Below are 27,955 nucleotides of genomic sequence, written 5' to 3' on the forward strand. Positions count from 1 at the left end.
TGAAATGGAAACGAGAACTGAAGTTGGACCCCCAACGAAGCCATGGTGTCCCTGAATGCCTTAGAGGCAAAAGCAGGGCCCTGGTCCGAATGAAAAGCCGCAACTGCAAATGTATCGACAAAGATGCGCAAATCTTTAATAACAGTCCGAGCGTCAGCCGAGCGCTGTGGCCAGACCCACACAAATCTGGAGCACGAATCTACAGCAACCAATATATATTTGTATGCACTATCTGGCGTCAGTGGACCACAATGATCCAAGTACACACACTGTAAAGGTTTATTTGAAATCAGAAGGGGCGTCTGCAGCGGGCGTTTAGCCGTTGAAACTTTAATTTGTTGACAGACGTCACAACAAAGGACATAATGCTTTGTCTCTTTATAGAGACCAGGCCACCAGTAACGAGCCTGTAAACACGAAATCGTGGCAGCCACACCAGCATGTGCAGATGCCGCCCCCTCATGTGCTGCAGATATTTATCGAGGTCTCTCAACGTTATTGGGCACTTCACGTACACCAACGCCTGGGATTTTAACTACAGCGTTTAGCATACCACCCATGCAGTAACTATATTTAGAAGGGAATCCTTTAGGAAATGGCGTGCCATCAGCCGTGGCTTTTATGGCAGTCGAAATCTCTGTGTCTGGTTTGGAACTCGAACAAGTCACTGCGGCCACAGTGGCAATCGCCACTGCCGATTTTGCGGCTTCATCAGCCAAAGTATTTCCAGCAACGTGTATTCCAACACGCTGGTGTCCAAGTGTATGTACAACATGGACCTTAGGAAGCGTTTCCTTCAGATTCGCAACCTTCCCCCACAGCAATTTGTGTTTAATGGTGTTGCCTTTAGAATCTCTGAACCCATTCAACCTCCAGTAGTGTAAATATTCATTGAAAAACTGAACACAGTAGTAGGAGTCACAGACCAGCAAGGTTAGTATCGCCGGATCCGCGTGTTCCAAGGCTAACAATAGAGCTTTGAGCTCAGCCAACTGTGCTGTACAATCTCCCAAGGTCTGTGTATAAGTATGTCGGGGGCAGAACACTTCCCCCTCCATAGTGCCGCTTACCACCGCACATGCAGCAGAATACTGTTGTTTAGTCCCAACCGCTGGTTGCGCAGAGCCATCGTTGTACATGACCACCTGATATTGATCAATAGGCAATGTGCCAGCGGGAACTGGGTACTCCATTTCATATTGAAGAAATTCTTGAGTCTGCAGTTTAGGGTCAAAGATGTAATCTACATCAGTGGCTGTCAAAGACGTAGCCCATTGTATCCATCGCGGGTGTAAAGCTTTCGAATTAGGAACACTTGCTTTAGTAACAGCCTCTAAGGCCGGAATCGGGGAAACGACAATGATGCGTTGGCCCTGGGCCAGAGGTCTTTCTTTAATCACAGCCATCTGTACAGCAGTGAGTATTTTCTCAGTTTGTGCAAATCGTTGTTCTGCAGCAGAATACAAGTGGGACTTGTATGCTATCGGGACTGTCTCACCCTCATTAAAGGTGACATATGTAAACCCAACGGCACCAGGTATTACCCTGATGACCAGATGCGTTTTATTGTCCCTAGTGTGTAAATGTTTAACAGCTAAGAGATCAGTTTGTAGATCTCGAAGAATAAGTGTATGCTCAATCGTCCAAAACCTACTCGAAAAATTTGGGCGAATCAACTCGTATAAAGGTTTTATACGCGTAGCATAATCAGGAATGTAAGTTCTGCCAAAATTCAGAAACCCCAACAATGATTGGAGCTTCCGAACCGTATTAGGAGGCTGCAATTGAGCGCATTTCTCAAAAAAATGCGGCGCTAAGCTCTTGCCCTCATTAGACAACTCATAACCCAGGAAAATGACGCTGAGGAAGGCAATCTTCGATTTTTTAAAATTAAACTTGTAGCCAATTTCAGCAAACCCCACAACAATGCGTGTTACACGCCTTAGATGTTGCAGAATCTCATCGTCCGTTAAATATAGATCATCAACATATGATAAAGCTTCAGGGTCCAACTCGTGCAGAATTTCAGTAACACGAGCCGAAAATAGTCCTGGGCTATTCTTATACCCCTGAGGCAGACGACAAAACTTTTTTTGAGAGCCAAACGCACTGAAACTGGTATAGTCCCGACTTTCGGGCGCTATATTTTGGCAGAAGAATCCATTCGAGATATCTAAGGTTGTTTTGTATTTCTTACGCACAATATTATTCATAAGCGCTGCGCTGTGTGAATTTTGTATTGCATATGTGTGTGTATGTCCATTTAAATGTCTGTAATCCACCACTATCCTATATGAATGGTCCAGTTTAGCAACTGGAAATAAGGGATTATTCATCGGCGAGACTCAGGGTTCAATTACACCATGGTACTCCAATTGTGTAAGAATTTTCCTAACCGATGCCCTTGCCTCAAATTTGATAGGATACTGCGGCTGCGGCTGAGGTGTGCCCTTTATTGCAATTACATGATAAGGTGATTGTCTATCCCACCCCACGTGATTTCTATATAGGGCGGGGGCCTGTGCCAGAGCCCATAATGTACTATAGGACTCCGCTAGTTCTCTTGGAACAAGTGGTGAGAATGAAGGAGTAATAACCTCCTCCCCAACTGGACAGTCGCGAACAAAGTCAGGCGGCCAGTCTTGTTCGGCCAGCAGAACGTCATACAATTGTACCATATGGTCCCAAAAGATGGCCTGTACAATGCGGTCAATGTCCCCTTCTAATTGCAAAGTTACTTTATATACTCTATTGGGATCAGAGACACGCATATCTGCCGTTTCGACTTGTATGAAGTCATCAGTTGCTTTCACCTCCAGATGCTCTAGAAGACTCCGGCGAACTATTGTGACCTCTGCCGCGCTGACTAACAGTGCTAATGCCCATGTCTTGTTCGTCAAGAGAACTCTCTTCTTGAGCGGCATGTCTAACTGAGACTGCTGCCACTTTCTTCTTTTTAAATTGTTGCTTTTGTTGGAGTGGTTTCTCTTCCTGTTTAACAGAAACCTCAGTTGAGCGTTGTGATTCCTGTCTCGGTTTCACGTACTCAGTTCTCCGCTCTGACCGCACACCTCTCTCACTTCTCTTGTCCGAGGAGTCCTGAAAGGAACGAGATTGGCGTGTATTGGTATATTGAGATCTATCAGGCGTTTTCAAATTATCCCTATTCCTGAGATTATACCTATTCTGTGGGGTCTCCGTCTGCAGAGACTGCCCCCCATCTTTCTTAGGTGTCTGCTGTTTCTTTTCCCAGTGCTTCTTAGTACCTTCAGGCTGCTGTTGTTTAGCATTATCTTTACTATTTTTACCCTGTAATTGGGGTTTTTGTGGTCTAGCCCCTAGGCTATCTCGACCAATACTGGAATATGTTTCTGCTATTATTCTCGGGAGTTCCCACTCCTGATTAATCTGCGGAACGTCTTGAAGACGCATACGCACGGCTAGTGCCACTGCCTCTCCCTTGAGATTACTCAAAATAATAGAAGAAACTGCGGCAAAATTGCCCATCAGCTGCATGCCTAAATCTAAGGCTGGGGCAGCCCCATATTCATCTTGAATTTGTTTAAGCACTTCCGGTAGATTAGCCAATGTTGGTGTACCGTGTGCTGTAGTGTAGAGCGTGGCAAACACCGTGCCCCAGGTATTACAATGGTACACAGTGGGAACCATTCCATACGGCAAACACATCGTCAATATTCTATGTTTATCCTGAGGTCCCGTATGGGGAAACACTGCTTCCAGCGTATTAATTTTTTGCGCCAGCCAAAATGGAGTTTCCTCACGTTTAGCCTGTATTTTACCCATAACTGAGTGTACAGTGGCCGGATTGATACCCGGAACCATAGCCTGTGGGTGCGCCGGAGCAGCACGGGCTGCATTAGTATTTCAGGTCTGCATTACAAACTGAACCAGTCTTCTGTATGTAGTTGCTAAGTCTATATATAAACGACGAACGTCAGCCCCTGCCAAGTTAGCAACCGCAGGATATGGTGTATATGTAGCCAATAAAGGCCAGGTTGGACGATCATTACTCAGTGGACCTAACCTAACTTGTGCTACTGTGTGTGGGAGGGCGCCATCAAGCCAAATATGGTGTTCTTGATAAGATAAAGGTATTTCTAAGTATGCATAAGCCCTGTACTGTCCAGGGACATTCGCAACAGTGTAATCGTGAAAAGTGTTGGTACCCCCATCAACTGCTGGAAATACGACCCAAGAATAAAAAAGTTCTGTTCTATAGGCTGCATGGGCGTCCACCACAAAAGTGACCGGACCCCCCTGAACCGTCAGTCCATGTGCTATCAGATGTCCCGTGAGCGGTTGGCGCATATTAAGCGCTACGTTCACTACTTGCGGATTCGCCATTAGGAAAAAATAGCACTAGGGCAGAGAAGGCACACCAATAACGGGGTTTTCCTTTCAAAGTTCAAGCTTGAACAACCGACCACTAAGTAATAGGATGCACCTATCCCGTGGCGGCGGAAATCCTCAGCCCCACGGACGTCTCCGCTTACGGAACCGAGGAGTCAATATATATATGAGACCGAGAGAGTCAGCCAGACCCAAAAATTAGAGCCAGACCAATCGTTGGCGGCGCCATGTCGCGTGGGCTCTCATTATCCTAAATGAGACTACTGGATTTCTAGGCAGCAGGATCGTTCACGGTGTGGGGGACTGAGTCGGACCCACTTGGAAGGACCTCTGTCACCCTAAATCCGGTTTTGCTCCGGCTAACTAGCAGTGCCTCATTTCTCCAAAAGGGAAGAGATGATTAGGCAGCCGAGCGCATGACATCTTTGGAACTTCTCAGGGAAGTCGTGGTCACTCAGATCCAAACCAACTCTCTCATTTACAGTATGATCTCATATACAAATGACAAAGGCAGTGTAAGTTTTATATAATGTTTTAATAAAACAACTGCATTTTAGATATTAAGGCGTGAGCCGCAATAACCAGAACCATACAACACAGTAGGATTGTAATAGTCACGAGGAGAGTGAAACATAAGAACAATGCTATCATGGTGTTTAACAATTTCTACTCTCCCTTAGCTAGTTCTATTTCGAGCAGAGCATGTTTAGCTTCTAACTTGCCTTTCAGAATCCCTGGGGAGACATCAGCCCTCATACCTGAGCAAAGGCCTGTGATCTGGTTCAGCATCTGCAACGAGGCAGTCAGCGTCTAGTTGTGGTTCCCTGGTCGGAATCTCCCTCTTGCGTGTATTGGGACAAGGAAGTGTTTTTATAACTAACATGTCGGCTTGATCACAAAATGTCCCTACGCAGGAATGCCAAAGACTAAACTCCTACCACGTCTATCGGCAATGTACCAGACTGTATCCTTGACTGAAGCACAGAGTGAACAGGAATGTGTTATGGAGAACACCAGTGCTGAAGTAGGCTAAACAGTGTGATATAAAAAATAAAACAAGACCGTACAACTGGCTATTTGAAAAATAACAGTACGAAGCCGAATAAAAGCATTTAGAGCAAAGTGCACAGAGGCTCTGAGCTGCGAGCAAAGAAATAAAATACATCCAGGGCAAAATGCACAAAGGCCTAGAGCCTGAAGCTAATGCGCAAAGGATACGTAAAACTGACCACACTACAATGCTCTATGTAGAAATCACTGCATGTCTCCTGAAGAGACCCGAGACAATACAGAACTCAGTGGCAAAACTCATACTCGACCCCCCTAGAAGGATCCACATCACACCCCATCTCAAGAAACTACACTGGCTCCTGATTCAGAAGAGATGCAAGTTCAAGAACCCATGCCTACAAAGCCCTGCATAATGAAGGACCAGCATACACCAAAAAACACCTGACCTTCCACCAACCAACCAGACACCTCTGATCATCTTCCCTCTCCCTTGCTGACACCCCATGTATCCATCGAGCCAACAGCAGAGGACGCTCCTTCTTGCACCTGGCAGCTAAGACTTGGAACAACCTTCCCCTGCACCTCAGGACCGCACCGTCACTCCAGTGATTCAGAAAGGAACTAAAGTCCTGGATGTTTGAATGATCATACCTCTACACAGCAGCATACAGCTCCAGCACCTCGAGACCCTCACGGGTGATTTGCTGTGCTCTTTAAATGTTTGATTGATTGATTGAAATAGGTCTTACTTCTGTCTATTCTTCACCTCTCTCTAGCTTTCTTGCCCTCCCCCTCTCTACCTCACCACTTCATTCATCTCTCTCTCTGCTTCTCTTCTCATACATTATCTTGTCTTTCTCCCCTAATTTCACTTTCTCACTGCCCAACCTCTCAATTTCCCTCATTATGTGATCACTGTCTCACTTCACCTCTCTACTTCTTTCTACCTCTATTCCCTTTGTGTCACCTTTCTTACAACCATAATCTTTATGATGACACTGAAAATATCAGACCTAGTGTGTTTGTGCTTTCAGGCTCTGACCATAGTCCCTTCTCATCTAGCCAGTGAAATAGGGATTCTGGGGGAGGGGGAAGGACAGTGATAATGAAATATTTCATTCCTGCCTCCTGATTTCCATGCCCAATTTTACCATGTGAGAAAGATACAAGCAACTGAAATATACAGTGGCCACTACTACCAGCAGGAGCAAAGCAAAAGGTTGCAGTAGGAGGACAAAGCAAAGAGCTAACCAGCCCAAAGGTGGACAGGAAAGCTGCTTCAACAGACTGCTACTTCAGACTACTTCTTCATCTCCTTATGCCCCAGCTGTCTCCTGCCCTGGGTTGGAGAAAGGAATCATAGCCTAGCCCAAGGCCTTGAGTGGCCCATTCCAACTCCTGAGGCCCAGGCAGAAGGCAATCCCAACCCATCCAGGGTCATCCAGCCCTTTGTTTTCTGTAACTTTGCCAAACCAGGAAGACCACAGGGCTAGAGCACCAGCCCCAGAGGTCCATCTAATTAATCATTCAAGCCCACTCTTCTCCACCTAAACACTGAACATCTTAGCTTTGGGCTAGGTTTCTGTGATAATCAGAGTCCAGGACATAGTTGGTTGGGGCAGGGTATCTCACTTCTTTGTGCAAGGCATTGACACTGCAAGTAAGTAAACAGTTTTCAAAGCTGCAGTGTTTCTAGTCTTCGGCCAATGTTAAAGATCTCTATAAGCTTTAAAATGCTTCCTTTACTCCACATATTTGCCTTTCACAAATTAGAGTCCTGATGTTCATCTAGCAGTGATTCATGAAAGGCTGTGATCCGAGAACATGGGCCACTTTTTTTGTAGTGCCCGGGCCTGTTTTTTATCCTAATCCGACCCTGCATGGGACGATGGGAAAGTTTTAGTCATGGCATTATGAGACTTCACATTTAATCCTGGAATCAGCACTTTGCCAAAATATGCTGGTTATAAACTCTGGATTAAATGTCTGGGCACGATACACAGTACAGTAGCATGTCTTTGGTGAGATTAGTCCCTGAGTCTCACCAGTGGAACCACTCACACCCCAGTTGTTGTGTAATGAGCAAGATGAAAACTATGGAACCAGAAGGCATTTTTTTTATTATTATTTGGTTCACCTTGTGACTAATGGTATGCTGTTAGCTAATCCCTTTCAGAATGTATTTGCTACTTTTTTAAGAGAGATAGGAAAAACGTAATTCACTCTAAACACGTGTAGTAAGAGTGTGATAACAAAACAGTACTGTATTTACAAAAACATTACAAAAAAAGCATTAGTAAAGACAAGAGGCTGGAAGCTAATGCTTGACCGATTGGCTTGTTTGGGCTGGTGCTAGTCAAAACCTTTATCCATTATTCTGTTGTTGTGCTATTCACATTTTTCTTCTACCCACTCCTCAATCACATTTTTCTTCCACCCACTCCCACTTGCATCATGAAACAATGAGTTGGCCCGCTTCATCCACTGGCTGACTTCACTGTGAGTTATGGCATGCTTCCCTTTCATAAGGAGCTCGTCCACACACAGAGTAGTTCCCTTTAGTGCCAGGGACTACTATAGCAATGTGTGCTATTTTGAGACTACAAAATAACTTTGACTTTAGCCAAATACTTTATTTTAGATAATTAAGGGCCTGGAAGCTTCCCCAAGAGTATTTGCAGAAACCATGATGGAATAAAATAAGAATTGCCAAAGCCAAAAGGCTGGCGGCCAGTGCCAGACGTAGTGGCTTAACCAATGCTTGTTTTACTTCGGTATGTCATATTTTTTCTAATTAAAATTGTAAACTTTTATTATTTAGCTAAAGTGCTGTTTTAGAGCACATATGTGGGGTTCTCTGATGCATTACATAGTACGACTCAAGTTAGGGTGTTCGTTTTGATTATTGCAACCACTCTATTGGCCTCAGCCAGGATTGCAGCTCTGTTAAAATGTAACAGAATATGTCAGGAATTCAGAAGCATATGTTCAATGCAAAAAAGACATCGCAGCAAATAACCAAGAACAATTGTCATTTCAACCCACCAGAACTCTCTACCAAAACGCCAGTTGGAACATGTAGTGCTAAAAAGCATGTAAATTTGAATGTTTGTATATATTTTTCCCTCAGTACAATTCTATGGAACATAAACATGTGACAGAAACTAGTTACTTTCAGTTAAACATATCCAGTGAGCAGGTTGCAGGATCTCACTGAGAAAATGCGAGACATCCTTGAAAATGAGATACAGTACATGAACACTGCTGACAATATCTCAAAGTCACACTTCTGGTTGGCAATATTGAAAGTAAGACTATTCTTTACTACCAGCTACAGAAAGTGTGCAAATGTACTACTCAATAAAATGGCTTCTAGGCCTATTAAAGTCATGACATTTAGTAAGCATATTGAAGCTAAAGTCCACTTCAAATTAATAAGAAAACATCATCCATAATTGATTATAAAATGTGCACATAGTGATATACAGGTGCAAGGGAACATTAACATGAAAGCAATAGGAATACAAGATTTTGTTTTCACAAATCTCATGACTCGGAGTTAGCAGCTGCACACTTGCTAAGTTGTCACTGCTTTACTCAGGCCTAGGGTACGCATGTAGCACCCACTCACACACTTATTTAGCTTTAGGAATTCTTTTAAAGAACACATGATAGAAACACTGCTAATCAACATGTGACTTTAGATGAAAGGTTAAGGAATTCTTCCCATACCTTTATAATCGTATGTTTGGTTTGATGAAGGGGCATTGACCACTAAGGTACTAACATATCAAATCAGCAATGGCCACCAATAATGCAGTCAGTCCTAGAAAAATGCCTTGTTTTGTCCAGTTGTGGGGGTGAAGATACAATAGGCAGTTCTCTAAAAATGTCTGCTAGTAGGACAACGGGTCTCATTTCTACCCACCATAACACATACAAAGGATGCACAATAGATTCAGGTAGCAACCAGTATTCAGGCATATTTGTAGGGGCTGTACTACCAGAATCAACACCCATGCATGCCAACTCATACGGTTCCACTGTGTCTCACATGATTTCGGCTCCCTTCACACGGGCGCCTGGTGAGGAGCCAAAATCACAAGGTGGAAGGGAAGACAAGCTGAAAGCCACTGTAAACAGTGGATTTCCTGCTTATTTTTGGAGGTTGTAAGCAGCCGATGACCATAAAATGTGTAAAAAAAAAACAGGGCATTGGCAACAGTGCATCTTAGCTCTTTGCACCTCCAAGGCCCGGACCACTCCTCACTCAGTGAAAATATATTGTAAGCAGGTAGGTATAAACCCCACATATAAGATGCCCACAATCATGTATGCTTCACGTGCTTCAGTTGGACTACAGACTTCAAGAACTTAAGGGTTTTTACAAATTGTAAGGAACAGAAAAAGTGCTGCTATAAATTACTGCCTTACTGATGAAAGTCCTGACTTGTTACTAATCACTGAATCGTGGCTTAAGGATGCCTCAGTGTTGATTTTGTGTCTTTCCTCAATAACTGAGTAATAATCCTGATGAACTAGGTAAATGGCAAGGGGAAGTAGTACTAAAGATGAACAAGATGACTCAATGGAATCCTTTAGATCCTGCAAGCCAGTCCTCTTCGTCTAAGGATTGAGGCCTTCATTGCTGTTTTAATTCTGATGTGGTAGGAAAGGGTGTGACAGACCCCATCAAAACTGAGTATTGTGGTAACTCCACAGACTTGAACATTTCTCCTGGAGACTCCATCTAATAAAACCAGTTGGCGTCTTCAAGTGACATACTGGGTGTGAAATGAGGAATTAACAGAGGAATACAATTAACAATTGCTCATTTCTCATTGGACTCTCAGGGTCAGACGCATGATCAGGTGGTATTGCTGCCCCCTTATAGTTAATGATACTCACAGCATTACAGGGCGAATACAACAGTGGTTGTGTGATAGGTGGATCCATAATGTGGAAAAAACAAGGTTCCATTGCATAAATAAGTTCATATGTTGTTAAGAGCCAGAAACATATAAAGCCATTAAACTTGGTGAAAGCTTCATCTCAGCTAAGGGTAAAGTAGAAACATTGGGTGTGCTTTCTACTATCCAGCATGTTGTTAGATAGCCTGACCAACACTGTACCAGTCACCGCAACCTCAAGATACAACGCAGAGTATGATCAATGCTACAAGAGCCAAACGGAAGAAAGGTAGAGAGGACTATCATCTGTGCAAAGATGGAGTACTGCAATTCCGGGATGGCTGGAAAAAAATAAATTGAACATACCTAAGCTTCAAGTGGAAAAGAACTCAACAGTAAAAGCAGTTATTAAAATTGCCTCCGGAGAACTAAACTCCGTAGTCCTTAGACCTTACACTGACGTACAAAACAGTATATACTGATGCACTAAAGTATGTAAAGAAACAGTACTCCATGACCTTTCAGCAGAATCTTACATACCAGCGGGCAACAGACTTTGGTTCCACTGAAGATTAATTGCCTTAGCTCTTGGAGAGCAGGCCTAGTGATCTATAGCAGCGGTTCTTAACCTTTTAACGTCTCTTGATCCCTACAGAATCACTACCTGAAGCTGGGAACCCTCACCTAACCAATTTCTACGATTTGATCTTCAAAACAGTATACAAAAGTGTACATCAAACAAATCCACAAATTATGCGATAATATATTTGAACGATGATCTACAAAAAACAAAATGTTTAATTTAATTGAAAGTTTGGAGATTTTCAAACTTTGTTTTTATTTCTAAAAGTTGAAACAATAAGGAGCTGGTTTTGTCTCTCTGTCACCTTTTATTAGTTTCAGTTGTTGCCCCCAAATGTCCACACTAGATTCCATTTGCTGTACTTGCACTGCTCCCATTCACCGAGATAGGGGTACTAACCTAACTTTTAGCTCCCAGTTTCAAATTCCTTTTTTTACAGTGGTTTAACATTTTCAATTGTCAAATATACTTTATCAACCTGTTAATATTATTTCATTTTTTAGACCGTTACAGACCTTCTGAGCTGCTGTCGCGATCCCTAGGAGTCCATGGACCGCAGCTGATCTATAGAATAGCTTACCACGCCATACACGCCTTGCAGAGCAGATCCTTCTTTCTAGAAAGGCATTGAAAACACAGTTGTATCCCCCTCGTGGGGGTGTTCTGACTCTATTTTTGCACAAGCACTTTGTTGCTCCTCAAGTGCCTTCAGCCTTGTATAAATGTGGTAACTTGATTATCACAACTAATAGCAGCAACATAGTCCCATGGTTACTCGAATCGGGGGTGAAATGTATAGCTCAAATGAATAGTTTAATGTCACATTAGTAAGAAATTAAAACATTTGAGAAAGAGGAAGATACATATAGCTCCTGATCTCTAGATATGCAAACTACAGTGCACTCTTTTCATCATTGAGGAACTGGGGGGGGCTTTGAGATTTTGGAGGTTAGGGCAATTTGAGTTTCTGAAGAGGAATCCCTTAACCTCTAACTAGCTAAAGGGGTCCTTTACCCTCATACTGACAGACAATAGACATGCCTTGTAGTGTCAATGGGCTGCCCTCGCATGGGCTGCATGTTTTTTAAACATTCTCCAGCAATTCCTGACTGTGTTGGACTTACGTCACCAATATAGTGCCTTGGTTTGCTTGTAACTATCCATAATCTTTTACTCTTGTTCTATTAGACACGAAAAAGCCCTATGACTGCACATCTGCTCTTTCCCATGCTTTTGCATCTATCCTTTCTTCAGCTCATTGATGCTCTGGAATATCGGTGCTACTATAGGCCAAGGGCCATCTGCTGATTCGAAAGGCATTTCCCTTTTTACCTCCTTTGTGACCTGTACTGAGGACCCTGGATATTTGACCCTTGTCAGTGAAGGTCAAGACATCTGCCAGTTTACAGTGTAACTGTTGGACCTGTCTCTTTTTACAGGGTCACCCTCAAACCTTTTTGCCTTCCTCCTCCTATTTTCTGTAACCCCTTTTTATGGGCGAGCACAAAGTGCTCCATCCATTCTGTAATCTCTCTTTGGGCTTTAAACCGCGCCCATGCCACGTCAATCACTTACATTGGTTTGTGGGCTGGCCTTTTAAAATCCGCTTGCTTTCATTTGTGAACGGCATGCATACGTCATTCCTTTTCCGGTGTTTAGCCCACCTACACAGCAACGGAAAAGTACCAAAAACATACGAGGCTCGATGTCTTCAGCCTGGAGTCTGGACTACTTTATCTGTTTATTTTACACGCAGCGCGGTCGTGCTGCATTTTACATAGCGTGATCGCACTGCTTTTTTTTTTTGCTTTACAACGCTTATAGCTCTAACTCGAACAAATGTGAGACCTGTTGCATTGAAAATGCTTGTTGTGGATGTTAGGACTCTGAACACTTTACCACTGTTGATCAGTGCTAAAGTGCAAGTGCTCACTGTAGGAAGTTGGCTCTGTATGCACTATTTCAAAGTAAGGAATAGTATGCACAGGGTCCAAGGGTTCCCCTTAGAGGTAAGATAGTGGCAAAAAGAGATAATTCTAATGCTCTATTTTGTGGTAGTGTGGTCCAGCAGTAGGCTTATCAGGGGGTAGTGTTAAGCATTTGTTGTACACACACAGGCAATAAATGAGGAACACACACTCAGAGACAATTCCAGGCCAATAGGTTTTTGTATAGAAAAATATATTTTCTTAGTTTATTTTATGAACCACAGGTTCAAGATTTACAAGTAATACTTCAAATGAAAGGTATTTCACTTAGGAACTTTAGGTACTTTGAATTAGCAAAATAGCATATACAGTTTTCACATAAATGACATATAGCTATTTTAATTAACTAGACAGTGCAATTTTCAACAGTTCCTGGGGGAGGTAAGTGTTTGTTAGTTTTTGCAGGTAAGTAACCACCTACGGGGTTCAAGTTTGGGTCCAAGGTAGCCCACCGTTGGGGGTTCAGGGCAACCCCAAAGTTACCACACCAGCAGCTCAGGGCCGGTCAGGTGCAGAGGTCAAAGTGGTGCCCAAAACACATAGGCTTCAATGCAGAAGGGGGTGCCCCGGTTCCAGTCTGCCAGCAGGTAAGTACCCGCGTCTTCGGAGGGCAGACCAGGGGGGTTTTGTAGGGCACCGGGGGGGACACAAGTCCACACAGAAAGTACACCCTCAGCGGCACGGGGCGGCCGGGTGCAGTGTGCAAACAAGCGTCGGGTTCGCAATAGGATTCAATGGGAGACCAAGGGGTCTCTTCAGCGATGCAGGCAGGCAAGGGGGGGTGGGGGGTTCCTCGGGGTAGCCACCACCTGGGCAAGAGAGAGGGCCACCTGGGGGTCGCTCCTGCACTGGAGGTCAGATCCTTCAGGTCCTGGGGGCTGCGGGTGCAGTGTCTTTACCAGGCGTCGGGTCTTTGAAGCAGGCAGTCGCGGTCAGGGGGAGCCTCGGGATTCCCTCTGCAGGCATCGCTGTAGGGGCTCAGGGGGGTCAACTCTGGCTACTCACGGTCTCGTAGTCGCCGGGGAGTCCTCCCTGTGGTGTTTGTTTTCCACAAGTCGAGCCAGGGGCGTCGGGTGCAGAGTGCAAAGTCTCACGCTTCCGGCGGGAAACGTGTGTTGTTTCAAAGTTGCTTCTTTGTTGCAAAATTGCAGTCTTTGGGGAACAGAGCCACTGTCCTCGGGAGTTCTTGGTCCTTCTAGATGCAGGGTAGTCCTCTGAGGCTTCAGAGGTTGCTGGACCCTGGGAACGTGACGCAGGAGCAGTGTCTTTAGAAGTGGGGAGACAGGCCGGTAGAGCTGGGGCCAAAGCAGTTGGTGTCTCCGTCTTCTCTGCAGGTTTTTCAGTTCAGCAGTCCTCTTCTTCTTAGGTTGCAGGAATCTATCTTGCTGTGTTCTGGGAGCCCCTAAATACTCAATTTAGGGGTGTGTTTAGGTCTGGGGGGTTAGTAGCCAATGGCTACTAGCCCTGAGGGTGGCTACACCCTCTTTGTGCCTCCTCCCTGAGGGGAGGGGGGAACATCCCTAATCCTATTGGGGGAATCCTCCATCTGCAAGATGGAGGATTTCTAAAAGTCAGAGTCACCTCAGCTCAGGACACCTTAGGAGCTGTCCTGACTGGCCAGTGACTCCTCCTTGTTTTTCTCATTATCTCTCCTGGACTTGCCGCCAAAAGTGGGGGCTGTGTCCAGGGGGCGGGCATCTCCACTAGCTGGAGTGCCCTGGGGCATTGTAACACGAAGCCTGAGCCTTTGAGGCTCACTGCTAGGTGTTACAGTTCCTGCAGGGGGGAGGTGTGAAGCACCTCCACCCAGAGCAGGCTTTTGTTTCTGTCCGCAGAGAGCACAAAGGCCCTCACCACATGGGGACAGAAACTCATCTCTCAGCAGCAGGCTGGCACAGACCAGTCAGTCCTTCACTGAACAATTGGGTAAAATACAGGGGGCATCTCTAAGATGCCCTCTGTGTGCATTTTTTAATAAATCCAACACTGGCATCATTGTGGGTTTATTATTCTGAGAAGTTTGATACGAAACTTCCCAGTATTCAGTGTAGCCATTATGGAGCTGTGGAGTTCGTTTTTGACAGACTCCCAGACTATATACTCTTATGGCTACCCTGCACTTACAATGTCTAAGGTTTTGCGTAAGACATTGTAGGGGCATAGTGCTCATGCACCTATGCCCTCACCTGTGGTATAGTGCACCCTGCCTTAGGGCTGTAAGGCCTGCTAGAGGGGTGACTTACCTATGTCGTAGGCAGTGTGAGGTTGGCATGGCACCCTGAGGGGAGTGCCATGTCGACTTAGTCATTTTCTCCCCACTAGCACACACAAGCTGGCAAGCAGTGTGTCTGTGCTGAGTGAGGGGTCACTAGGGTGGCATAAGACATGCTGCAGCCCTTAGAGGCCTTCCCTGGCATCAGGGCCCTTGGTACCAGGGGTACCAGTCACAAGGGACTTACCTGGGTGCCAGGGTTGTGCCAATTGTGGAGACAATGGTACATTTTAGGTGAAAGAACACTGGTGCTGGGGCCTGGTTAGCAGGTCCCAGCACACTTCTCAGTCAAGTCTGCATCAGTATCAGGCAAAAAGTGGGGGGGTAATTGCAACAGGGAGCCATTTCCTTACACTCACCCTTCTAAACTTGGTATGATTGGCTTACACCTGATTGGCACATTTAATTTATCTGTAATTCCCTTGTAAAGTGGAATCCCTATACCCAGGGCCTGTCAATTAAATGCTACTTATGGGCCTGCAGCACAGTTTGCACCACCCACAAAAGTAGCCTTTCAAACCTGTCTCTGGCCTGCCACTGCAGAGCCTTCATGCGCAGTATACGGCCACATGGACCTGGCATCTACATTTTCTTGCCAGTCCTGGAACTCCCCTTTTACTACATATAAGTCACCCCTAAGGTAGACCCTAGCAAGCCCTATGGGCAGGGTTCTGTGTATGTAAAAGGTAGGACATATGTCTTTATGTACTACATGTCCTAATAGTGACAAACAGCCGATGTAGTTTCTCACTACAAAGGATTGCATTGGAAATGCCCTAACATATGTCTAAGTGGTATTGTCTAATCTATGAAGGGTGGCATAGGCAAGTTTGGTATATTTGCAATGGTAGTGAGAAATGCTGCCTACTGGTGTAGGTAGGTTTTTTATTACCATTATAGAAATACTACTTTTAGAAAGTGAGCATTTCTCTGTGCTTATGACTCTGGGGTTTTGCAGCTTACCTCCAATTCACGTCTGGATGAGAGTGACAGCTGGGCTTTGTGCATACTTCTCAGAGAGCTTGTACACAGGGAGGGTGGAGGTGTCACAAGAGTGCATCTGCATGCTGAATGGTCTTCCTGGGCTGGGGGAGGTAGAAGTGGGCACACCAGTATCTATAAAGGCTGTGCCCTGGCCTCACATGAATGTCTCCTTTACCCCCTACTGATGTCTAGAGCCAGTGCTGGAGGAGAAAAGGGACATTCCTGGAACCGGTTAGTGCTGGTTGAACCCCTTCTTCCTCTTTTGTGGAGGCTGCGCATAACGAGTATAAGTAAAGGGGACTGTCCCCCACATTTTTGGACACTGCGTGGGCACTGAAACCAGATGCTGCTGGAGGGGGCTGTCATGCTGCAAGGAATCGACATTGAACAAACCTGAAAAATCACCGCCACAGCCCCAGGAGACAAGGTTGAACCCTGGGGTGGCGTGAGGCTGCAACGTTATCTCTGTAGACCACCCCCACCCATCGGAAGACGAAAGGAGCCCTGCCCACTGCCGGGCGTGACCAGCATGGATGGCCCGGCCAGTCGAAGGTGGCACAGTGAAGGTGGAGCAGCAGGACATGGCTTGCCCCTTTTTGTAAGGGGAGACGTGTGGTCTCTCGGGGTGTGGGAGGCTGTGCAAGCCTCTGTTCCTCACCGGATGGGAGGAGAGCCCAGACAGAGGCCCAGCCCGGCTGAAGGTGACTTCACTTGTTTGAGAAGGACCCTGTGAGGGGAGTGGGGTTGCCTCCCCCAAAGGTGCGTCCAGTGCCTGGGTAGTCGGCTCTGCATATATGTTTTTTTTATGTCTGCTACAAAGTGATACTAGCTGACAAAACATACCATCTTCGTTTAAAGTATCTTTGTGTTAGTGAGGCTGTCAAGTAAACTTTTCAAGTGACAGATGGCTTTTGGGAATTTAAAAGCAGCCCAGGGTGTGTTTTCCCAGAGCAGAGTTCACTTCCACAGTGAAGGGGATGGGTAGACCCCAAACATATAAAGGACTGAAAGCAGCCAGTGTGGAGCCCGATTAGGCCAGCTTTCAGTGTCAGAATCCCTGATGTTGAATCAATAGTAACCTCAAAGCAGTGTGAATGATTATTGAATCATGCTTTCCAGGTAGTTATACATTTTGGGCAGAAAACCGAGAACAGGCCAATGGGATTTGGAGACGCAGTACGTGCAAATCTCAAGGGTATGCTTCTTCTCCACTAGTATAAAATCTCAGATATCAGCCAGCTTCTACTTGTTGCTAATGGTTAACTTAGGGGCTTGAAAGTCCACCAGTCTATTTCAGTGAATTTCTCATTTGCTGCCGGATTGGTAGCTACCTCACAGGACATTTCATTAGCACCTTCATAAGAGAAAAACAATTTTGGGTTCTTCAGGGCTGAAGGTAAGTGTCACAGTAGGACCACCTACCCCTTAACTCCAAGGACAGTGGGATCTCATTCTTCTTGGGTGGTTAAAGTCCAAGTGCATAGAAGCCCAGAAGATGAGTCTACATTACTGTGATGCCATCTACCACCACAATATTCTGATGACCTTACATCAACGCTGGCCTCTTACATCACCATTATCTGCCAACAGTTTGTTTATCTAAGTACGCCATCTTTACTGAAAACGTGTTAAGCAGATCTGAAGCTCTGTTAGTCAATTCAAACAGTGACTGCAGTAATCTTATACTTCACTGCATTGACCTCTACGATTTCATTTAAGTTCAGATTAAACTTTTTATACAGAACAAAACCTCAAACAACACCCTGACTAAATCCACTCAAACACAGAGCCTGTTCCATAGTACAAGCCCCCCTAAAAGTATCCAAAACGACACTTAAAAGAAGTGTTGAACATTTTATACTTCCTTTGGCCTTTTTTGAGCCACTTTCACTAACCACTTGTCAATAAGGACTCATTAATGCACTAAAAATAGGCAAAGTCTGTTTTTACTGGTTGCTCTTATTTCATTTCACGGTGTTAATGGTTTTTAGCCAATTAATTTCTACAGCAGGTATAAATGTTGAAATTGGTCTCTAAAGAATTGTAATTTAAAACTTTCTTTATTGGTAAAATTGGATTTTAAGTCACAATAATGACAGTTCCACTTTTAGAAAGTTCGCATTTTCTTGTCCCAACCATTTGGTGCATGAATCACATTACTAGATGCAGCTGGGAGTTGAGCTTTGTGTAATGGTCCCAGACAGTGAGACAAAAGGGGAATAGGTGTTGGTAGGATGGGCTATCTCTGACTTGATAAGGGGGCAGATATGTCAAGCACTAACTTGTTCATCCCACAGAGACACAATTTTGACCAAGCCGCTTGTTCCCAATTTCACCTAAACGTTTCCTGCCTTCCACTTAAATACACATGATTGGCACCGCAACGTCCCAAGGGAAAGGCGATGGTTGTGAGGAGGAGAGAGACACTGGAGTGCGGATGCCTAGTGATGGTTCTTGAAGAGCCGGTCTCTCCTATGATAAATTATACATCAGTCAAATAATGAATATCTCATAACCCATGTATATTCCTCTGTTAAACTATGATGTGCAAGCTAGATGTACCTGTTGGGGTCCCCCTTCCCACTTTTGATGGCTCTCCCTCTCTCTAGGAATTTTCAGAAATGATGTGGATTACCTGTAATTAAGCCTCAAGGAGAGCTTTGAACCTCCTGTACGGTCTATAACTAATCCCACTGTGATCCCAGAATAGTCCCTCGTCACCTCAATTAAGCCTACCTAGATGTTCCTTGACATTCAGTGGATATCTTGCATGTTTCACCTTGATGAGATTTCCCAAGATGCTGACTCACTCGACTCATAGATATTTACATAGGCAATGATAATAAGAACAAACTCTCAGGGAATTAGATTATCCAGATATTCATGGGTTAATGTGCTAGTATTGCAAGGAACGCAATTCAGTGTTTAAATCACTCTGAAAACATAGGGTTAATATCAAGGATTACGGTTCACGTTGTATTACTATGAAAACATAGGGTTAATCAATAGCGTTCAACTTCATGAACAACCAGTTTATCACTGTTACATCACAGTGTCATTTTGAGCATGGCAAAGATAAGCTTCAACTTCGCTTCAGCGGCAGACACAGAATGTTCCACATCACCAACAACAATTTGAAATAATGCAAATGCCACTTTGAACTCCGCAAAAATATATAGGTATTCACAGCCGGTGACCTTTACAGCAAGCAATTCACTCAGGCCAGGTGTGGTTTAAATACCTGCTGCATCCAGCCACACCCAGTCTGAGTCATGGAGAGCCACACCCAGTCTGAGTCATAGGGATGCTGGAGGCTTGTGCAACACATGTTCCCAAACAAGCCTTGGTTTCTAACAAGCATTAGTTCCAACAAGCACTGGTCTCTGCAAACAAGCACTGGTCTCTGTAAACAAGCATTGGCCCCTGCAAACACAAAAGATCAACTCAGAATTTTTTTAGTGGGGCATATTCTGGTTTGTAGGCCCGACAAGAACTGTCATCTACCACACTTCAACATCATAAAGCCTCTGCCTCAACAAAAACGGGTTTCTCACTAGTCTTTTGAGTACCAGACATACTGGGGCCAGCTCAGTGAGGCAGAAAATGCCAAACACATCTGGGGGTGGAAACCTCCAGGACCTTCTCTTGTTTCAAAGCTGGCACCAAGTATAATATTGAACCGTCAGATTCAACTCTTCAGTACACATGTGGACCTGTGGAAGACTCAGAAGGACTGCTGTGCTTCTCTGCTGCAAGGAGTACTTCTACCCCGCTGCCCTGCTGCTTGAGTGAAAAGGACTTGACCTGCACCTTGAAGCCAGGGCCATCTGAGTGGCTCCAAGTGCTAGTTGACTGGCCTCCTGATCACAGCCTTCAGGGACACAAATGGCTCCAACCACCTTAAACCCTATACCTGGATTCTGCCTGCTGTGAGTCCTGCCCCCAAGTGGTGTCACCCCAATCCTGGACCCTTGGAAGTGGCTTGAGGGCACTATGCCACTCCAGTTGTGGTTCCCAGTGGAACCAAACCTAAGCGAAGCAAAGCCTCTTCATACAACTTCCAGCTTCATTGGAACTGATGCAGAGCGATGAAAAGCCCCATCAAGCTTTGCCACATAGCCCACCAGAGCCAAGCAAAGTGATGCACAGCCCAGCAAAGCCTTACTGTACAGCTTCATCAGAATCAACGATGTGATGCCTCACAAAGCAATGCTGCACAGACCCTGCACCAAGGACTTAAGGTACTTTGTTCAGTGGGAGTAACTTCGGACCATATTTATACTTTTCGACACAAACCTGTGCTAGTGCAGGTTTGCGTTAAAAAGTATAGCGCCATTCCATGACGCCGGCCAGGCACGATATTTATGGAATGGCACTAGCCAGCGCTAAGGCCCTGTTAGCGTCCTTGGAAAGGACACTAACATGGCCAGGGAGGTGTAGGGGGAACCGGAGCTTGTGCGCCAAATTATGGTGCTACATTATTTAGAGGCAAAAAAATTGCCTCTAAGCAGTGTAGCGCCATTTTCTGGTGCACAACCCCCATGGACATGGCTCCTGTCTTAATAAAGACAGGAGCCATGCCCACCACCCCAATGTCCATGCCCAGAGGACAAATATCCCCTGGGCATGGCCACTGGGCCCAGCGTTGTGCAGGGGGCCCCAAGTCAGGGCCCCGAGCGGTGTTGGGAAAAAAAATAAAAATACTCACGGGGACTTACCTGGGATGGGTCCCCCATCCTTAGGTGACCTCCTGGTGTGGGTGCAGGTGGGTGGGGAGGTTCCTGGTGCCAGGGAAGGACACCTGTGGGCCATTTCCATGGTCTCCGACCATGGAAATCTGCCTACAGGTCCCCTTACGCATGCCCAGACCCAGGCGTTAAATAATGGCGCTAAGCAAGCTTAGGGCCATTATTTAAGGCCTCCATCCCCCTGTGCTGGATTTTAGCATAGGGGATAAATATGGTGCCAAGGCCATATCGTCCTTTTCTGGACGGGAACGCCTATCTTGCATCTCATTGACGCAAGGTAGGTTTTCCCCTCCAAAACACGACGTTTACTCCATAACTTTAGTGCTAGACGTGTCTAGTGCCAAAGTATAAATATGGAGTTAGGTTTGCGCTTAATTAACGTAAAAGAAATGACGCTAATTCAGCGCAAACCGAGTATAAATATGGGCCTTGGTCCCTTTATTCAGTCTACACTCCACCACAATTGACCTGAACTTATCCTGGTCCGGCACGACCAGATAACCACACTAGGCACCTTATGCTATTTACCACTATTTTTACCTAAACCTTTACAATTGCATATTTTCGGTTCTACTAGTGGGATTTTTGTAGTTATAGTCTCAAATAACATATGACATTTTACTCTATATGTCTAAATTGGTGTGAGGTTTTTCTTTTGTTGTGTTTTCACTTTGTTACTGTTTTTGTATTGCATAAATACTTTACACATTACCTTTAAGTTAAAACTGACTGCTTTGTGTCAAGCTACTAGAGGGTAGCACAGGTTAATTTGAGGTATGCGGGTGTTTCACCCTCAATGGAATTGTGGTTGGTGCTTGAATAGGTGTTTCACCCCCCTCAACAAATAACCCAATTTCCTATAGGAGCTGTAGAAAGGAGAGCTAAGGGTTGCAGTAGAGAGGCTTGTGGACTAGTAGGGTGCTGAAATGGGTGTTGTTGAAGCTTGATTAGCATGCATTAGTCCTCCAATGTCACTTTTTATTTATTTTGCCAGGGACCTCCTCTCATTGCTTAGTCAGCTAAGAATTCAATACCAGTAAAGAAATAAAGATCATTCTCACTGGACTACAATTGCACTACTGTTTTGAGAATGGAGTTTACATTGCCAATGCAAGCTCTCAATTAATTGTGCAATGTGCAAGGTCTCTCCTATGACTACTAACAGCAGAAAGGTCTGTTAGGGAACAATCTCACATGACCCAAACAAATCAGAGTACAGAAAGAGCACATTCTCACCCTAGATAGGCCCCTGAATCGGGGGAGAGCAAAGAAGAGAGTCCAGAAGAAATTAAATACAGTCTAGGTGAGGTTGACATTCCCAGGGACCACAGGACTAACAATCTGAAGGGAATGGAGATGAGTAAATTAGAGATAGAAGAAAGATCATTTGTCACAGAGGAAAGGAGATAGTTGAACAACAAGGCTGACCAGAGAAATGACAATATATTATTTGTTTACACAGGGGTCTTATATAGCAGGCTTCATACTCAAAGGAAACAAAAAGGAGAAAATAAAATTACACTATGGCTAGAACACAGAAGAAAAGGGGGAACTCTGGGGAAGCCACCAAAAGGTAGTGTAGTGGCTTGATACTTAGTGGACCCAGAGACCAGTTGGATGGGAGTTAATTGGGGAAGGGTTAACACCATAGCATTTGATGTTTTTTGACTAATGTCAAGCTTACTTATTAACAACAAGAAGGCACTCACATGTACCTTAGTTTCAATGAGAGGTTTATACAGGCTTAACTAGAGCTCACAGCTATGGAGCCAGAACATTGCTCTGGTACCTGCAAGAGGTATGTATTCATTAAAGGAATATGAGTACCTCAAATCAGCAAGTCCTGGAAGGCGAAATTACTACTAAAACCCAAAACCTGCTTTGCACTTTTGGACGCTCGGTATCTACTGACCAAGCCCGAAGGTAGGGTGGCTAGGCTTGCGTATGAAGTTCCTGTACAGAACACTCAAAGTATGAGCTATCACAGGGACTGGGAAAAGTTCTTCATTGTAAAGTTGACACTGACGTCAAAGGGATGCCATAGTTTAATAGCTAAGTGTATGCTATGCTGTGACTTGCTTGGGATGGATGCAGAAGAGAAGAGAGAAAGAGAGAATAGCAGGGAGAGAGAGTCAATAATAATGTGTGTATAATCTGCATATGCATAGAAGTTCATTTAAAAGGACCAGACATTAGAAGCCAAAAGGTGCAGCATAGTGAACAGGGAGGTCTCAGAGCCGAACCCTGAGGAACCACATAGGTGATATATATGAAATATGACTGAAAAGAACCTAGAGCTACAGTTTGGTGACAGTCTTCCATAAAGGCGGTTAACCATTTTAGCACAAGGTATTTAACTCTAATATTGTCCTAAAGTCCAGTAAAATGTCATGTGAGACACTACTGACAGCCCCTGAGGGCATTGCCTTGTTACTCACACAGTAGAAATTACATGCTCATGTTGTCAACTCACAACTACTACCTACCCCCCAACTCAAGCACCAAGATAGTCAGGCCCCTTATGCTTAAAGAAGACAATAAAATAAAAGTAAGGCGAGTACCTGGCAAGGTATAGTAAACATTTGAGGCCTCTCTTGGAACATCAGACTGGAGGGGACTGAAATTGACCCTTAGACTTACCCACCGAATTCCAGACAGCGCTGCAATTATTAGTCATTTTCTATTCCCTGCAGCTGGAACTGTTCCAGCATTGTGTCCCACACCATAGAAATAGGTTGTTTACGTAACCCCCGGTACTCCTTTCTACGCAGTGCCAAACTCGCAACAGCCCCCCCGCCAGAATACCTCCTCCCAGTATGCCAACACTAAAGGTGGAGCTGACGATTTCCAATGACGCGTTATCTGCCGTTTAGCAATAGATAATTGCTGGTCCACAAAATGCGCTACAGTGTGGAAACTTTTCGATCGCAGGTAGTGGTTTGATCAGACCCACCCCCAAAACACACCCTAGTATAAAAGTGAGGTTATGGATCTTTATAAGTAAAGGTGTAAGGAATGCGGTAAGTATTGCATATAACTGATGGATTAAACCCAGATCTGTGACTGGGGATGAATGTTTGATTTGTTCTGCATTCCGTCCATCAACTGTTATTTTTGCATTTGTTGCCCCAAGTGGGAAGGGTATGCCCAGACGTGGGTTCCGGGCTCACTATGTCACCAGATTCAAGCTAGCCTGGCTGAAGAGGGGTGATACTCCGAAACCGGTCCCAGGATGCTTGTTTCTGGTCCAGGGAGGACCTGGTCTGGCAGTTCGGGCTGGACAGTTTCCATGGGGAACATGGTCAAGACTGATTTGCAAATGGTTGGGCCCAAATTGGAATGGCATGGTGAGCAAAATAATTGATGGATTAAACCAAGTTCTGTGACTGGGGGTGAATGTTTGATTTGTTCTGCATTCCGTCCATCAACTGTTATTTTTGCGTAAGTATTGTACCTGCCATCATAGGGAAAAAATGAAGCAGAGAAAGTGATGACATTTGATTGACCACTTCCTTAGATCTGGGGGAAAGAGATAATCAAGGAGAAGGGTTGCAAATAGGGTGTTCAAGTACAGGTGGACACTCAAGGGAGTGCCGAGAAGATTAATGAGTTTGGAGTGAAATAAATCAGAGAGGTGTCATAGAGAGACTGGGGTGATGGTGGAGGTAGTTGGTGATGGATGGGCTAAGTAGTTAAAGACCGAGAAATCCTTCTTGCTAGTAATATTTGTTATTAAAAGTTGGCCCATGCCTGCATAAAGGCTTTTTATATTTAGAAAATTATTTTTTTGTTTGTGTCCCATGTTTCCTTGGGATTGAGGATCCATTTTTTTGCAGCCTCTTCTGGCTTCATCTTGCTCGGCTGTGTACCATGGCCTGGAGAAGTGTTGCCTTTGATTAAGTGTTATTTTTATGAATGAAATATCAAGAGCTGTAGTGATCCAATAATTGAACGAATCAACTGCTTCTCCGACATTACTCTGATTCAGCAAAGGGGGTCAAACTGTGGCCGTATATCTATGCACCAATAACAGCCTTCCAGCTACCTATTCATCTAGGTCCCTACCCTTAATTTTTAATCAATTATTGTATACACTCATAAATTGCACAACCATTCTTCTGCCTATCTGGCAATGTGTGCCTGTCCCAGCCTAAAATGAAGCCGCAAGTAACATGTCCAAAAGAATTCCGTGCCACTGTCCAGCACCTAACTGTACAATGTCATGTTGTCTAGGCACAGCTTGAAGTGTAATATTATGAGCAAAGAAAAAAGGCATGGGTCTGCACTTTTATCTGTCTCACAAGTTGCCAGGGAGATGCATCCACCTTGAGTACAAGCAAGTTCCTCTTAGCCCCCTGCTACTGCTGACTTCTCATAGTTAAGCAGCTGTAGTTTGGAAAATGTAGGATGTGGGCTTAGACCAGCTGGATTTTCTCTCGTTGGGAAATGGCCTAAAGTAAAACTTCTCTTTCTTTCGGGTTGCGCATTTCATCAATCACAGAAGCTGTTATCTCGTATTTCTAGTCCCTTTTTTGGTCGAGAGCTTGTCAGATCTGTGTGCCATCACCTGGGGGCTTGAAACAGGCAATGACACCTCAGCATCAAAAAACTCTGTATCACTCTTAGACAATAGGGTTTCCACCGTCAGTTCCAAATCACTGATCTTCGTGATTGTCTTCTGTAAAATCTCTCTACAGTCACACACACACACAAATATATATATATATATAAATCTATATACATACTATATATATATATACATACTATATATATATATATATATATATATATATATATATATATATATATATATATATATATTTTTTAATATATATATTTTAATATATATTTTCAAATGTAGAGCCCTCAGTCACATATTGTTTGGTATTGGCCAATCCTAATTTAGTTAAGGCCCTATGGCCCCAGTGCCGCATGCACTCCTAATGTTTGAATCCTGCCACAGCATCAGCGCTCCAGAGGTAGCACAATACAGGCATCCCTGGTCCACTGATAGCGCCTCTATGGTATTTGCGTTCCTCCCTTAAGTGGTGTATGTCTGATGCTCCTCCAGTGCTACATCTCCCCGCCTCTTGCCAGGGACCTGGAGCTCTCACCTTTGTCAGGCTGCTAGATGGCAGGTGTTTCTGTGAGAGTGGTTTGATAGAGTTAGCTGAGCGTTGAGTTTTTAAAGTGGCTGTTGAATAAAAAAGCTTTCATTTTTTCTAATATTGACTTGACTTTATAAGACTTCCAGTCTCAAGATGAAGGAAGAAAGCCATAGTGATGTCACCCGTTCCACTAATGCCTTGGCCAGTGCTCCTAAGGGAGAGTGGGTGGTTGCATCTTGGATGTAAATCCAAGGGGTCTCTTAGGTGGGCATTTGTAAAACTGTCACATGTGCATCGCCTCGTAACTTTAGCAGCCGCATTTGCTGTGGTACAGGATCTTCTGCCAGGTTTGAAACAGAAGTACTCAGTGACAGAGAATATTCATTTATATTTAACAAAATCACGAGTAATCTGGTCATAAACTCTTGTGCTGGCTTTGCTTTTAAAACTATCCTTAAACACGTGACAATAGAACGTGATGCATACGATATGATCGCGAATCGACCACGTCTATATGTGAAAACGTAAGCAATAATAAAATAACCTTGAAACGTTTTGTGCCCAGCTTTTCAGAAAATCTAATGAAACGCATTGGTTCTACATGCTCATGATGTGTCCATCATTATTCTAATTAATTAGCTAGTTCCTGTGTGTTTTGCTCTTTTACAAAGCGCTCTATAAATTATCTAACATATTTTATAAATATGTAAGTTAACTTTCATTATTTGCATTCCAGAAACCTACACACGTTTCTGGTTACGTTCCTAAGCAACTGTGCTTTAAACCAAGCTAATCAGCAGAGCGTATCCAAGAGGGCAGGCAGAAAGTTTGCAGAGCAAGGGAATTGTTAACAAGAAATTGGCATAGCCTTCGGTGAGACAAACCAGATCTTTTCACGCAGCATCTAACAGAACATGGATCTCGACCAAAGCAGGGCCGGAGAGGTCTTAGGTGGAAGTTTGTAAAAGCAGCATGCAATGAAGATCAGAGGGCTAACTCCCTGACGTCACCGGCTCCCGCTTTCTCCTCAGACCCTTATCAGCCCGGTGAGTGCAGGGTGAAACGGGCCAGGAGGTGAGAGTGGAAATAAAACTGCACCGCAGAGGAATGTGGGAGAATTCCACGCGGGCCTCGTGCTGCAGAAGGCAGGTAGCAGGAGGCCGTAGAATCTCCTAAAGAGAAGCAGCTCTTCTTATCTCAAAGGGTGTCTAGAATGTTAGTGTTCTGTCTACCCTTGACTTGAGCTTGGTTTTTCCCACTTGATGTGTGCACAGCAGACGACTGGGCCCCTTTGATCGTGATGTGAAGAAAGCAAGGCATGTGTTTAAGGTGTAATGGTGAGACACAGTAGCAGTACAGGGTGAGAGGCGCCTCTCTATACTGAAAGAGTTTCGGATACATACACTCTGCGAGGAAAAGAAACTAAAACTTCCGTGATAGTGGAAATATATAACGAAGTCGTGTCATTTTGCAGGATAACTGGTGGTGCATCATCACACTCTGTCAGTGCTTAATTTTAGCAGGTGGTTTCTAGTGGGGCCAAGGTCACTCATTTCTTGGGGACCGGCACTTATTTTTCCTTGTCAGACTTTGACCCAGAGCAAGTAAGAGAAAAATAAACAAGGGAAAAAGAAGGAGAGAGAAAGATGTGACAAATGGAGAAAGCAGGAACCTGCAAAAGTGCGACAGGGTGTCAGGAAATGTCTAGTGATGGATTTAAGAGGCAAGAAGTGGATTCAAAACCACTCAGGGTTGGTATTCTGCACACAAATATTCAAAAACATTTGGCCATGGGCTTCTGAGTAAAACATTGGACACTGGTATTTATTCTTAGACAAATTAAGTACTCCGCCCTGTGCCACAGTTTGCACATGTTGTGGCCCGTCCTGTACCACCATTGTGCCAACAGCAACCGTCGACAGGCTGGCACTGCCATCATGTAAATGCTAACTTGATGGGAGAAGATTGAAAGCACATGAG

Source organism: Pleurodeles waltl, chromosome 1_2, assembly GCF_031143425.1.
Source record: "Pleurodeles waltl isolate 20211129_DDA chromosome 1_2, aPleWal1.hap1.20221129, whole genome shotgun sequence".
Lineage (NCBI taxonomy): Eukaryota > Metazoa > Chordata > Amphibia > Caudata > Salamandridae > Pleurodeles > Pleurodeles waltl.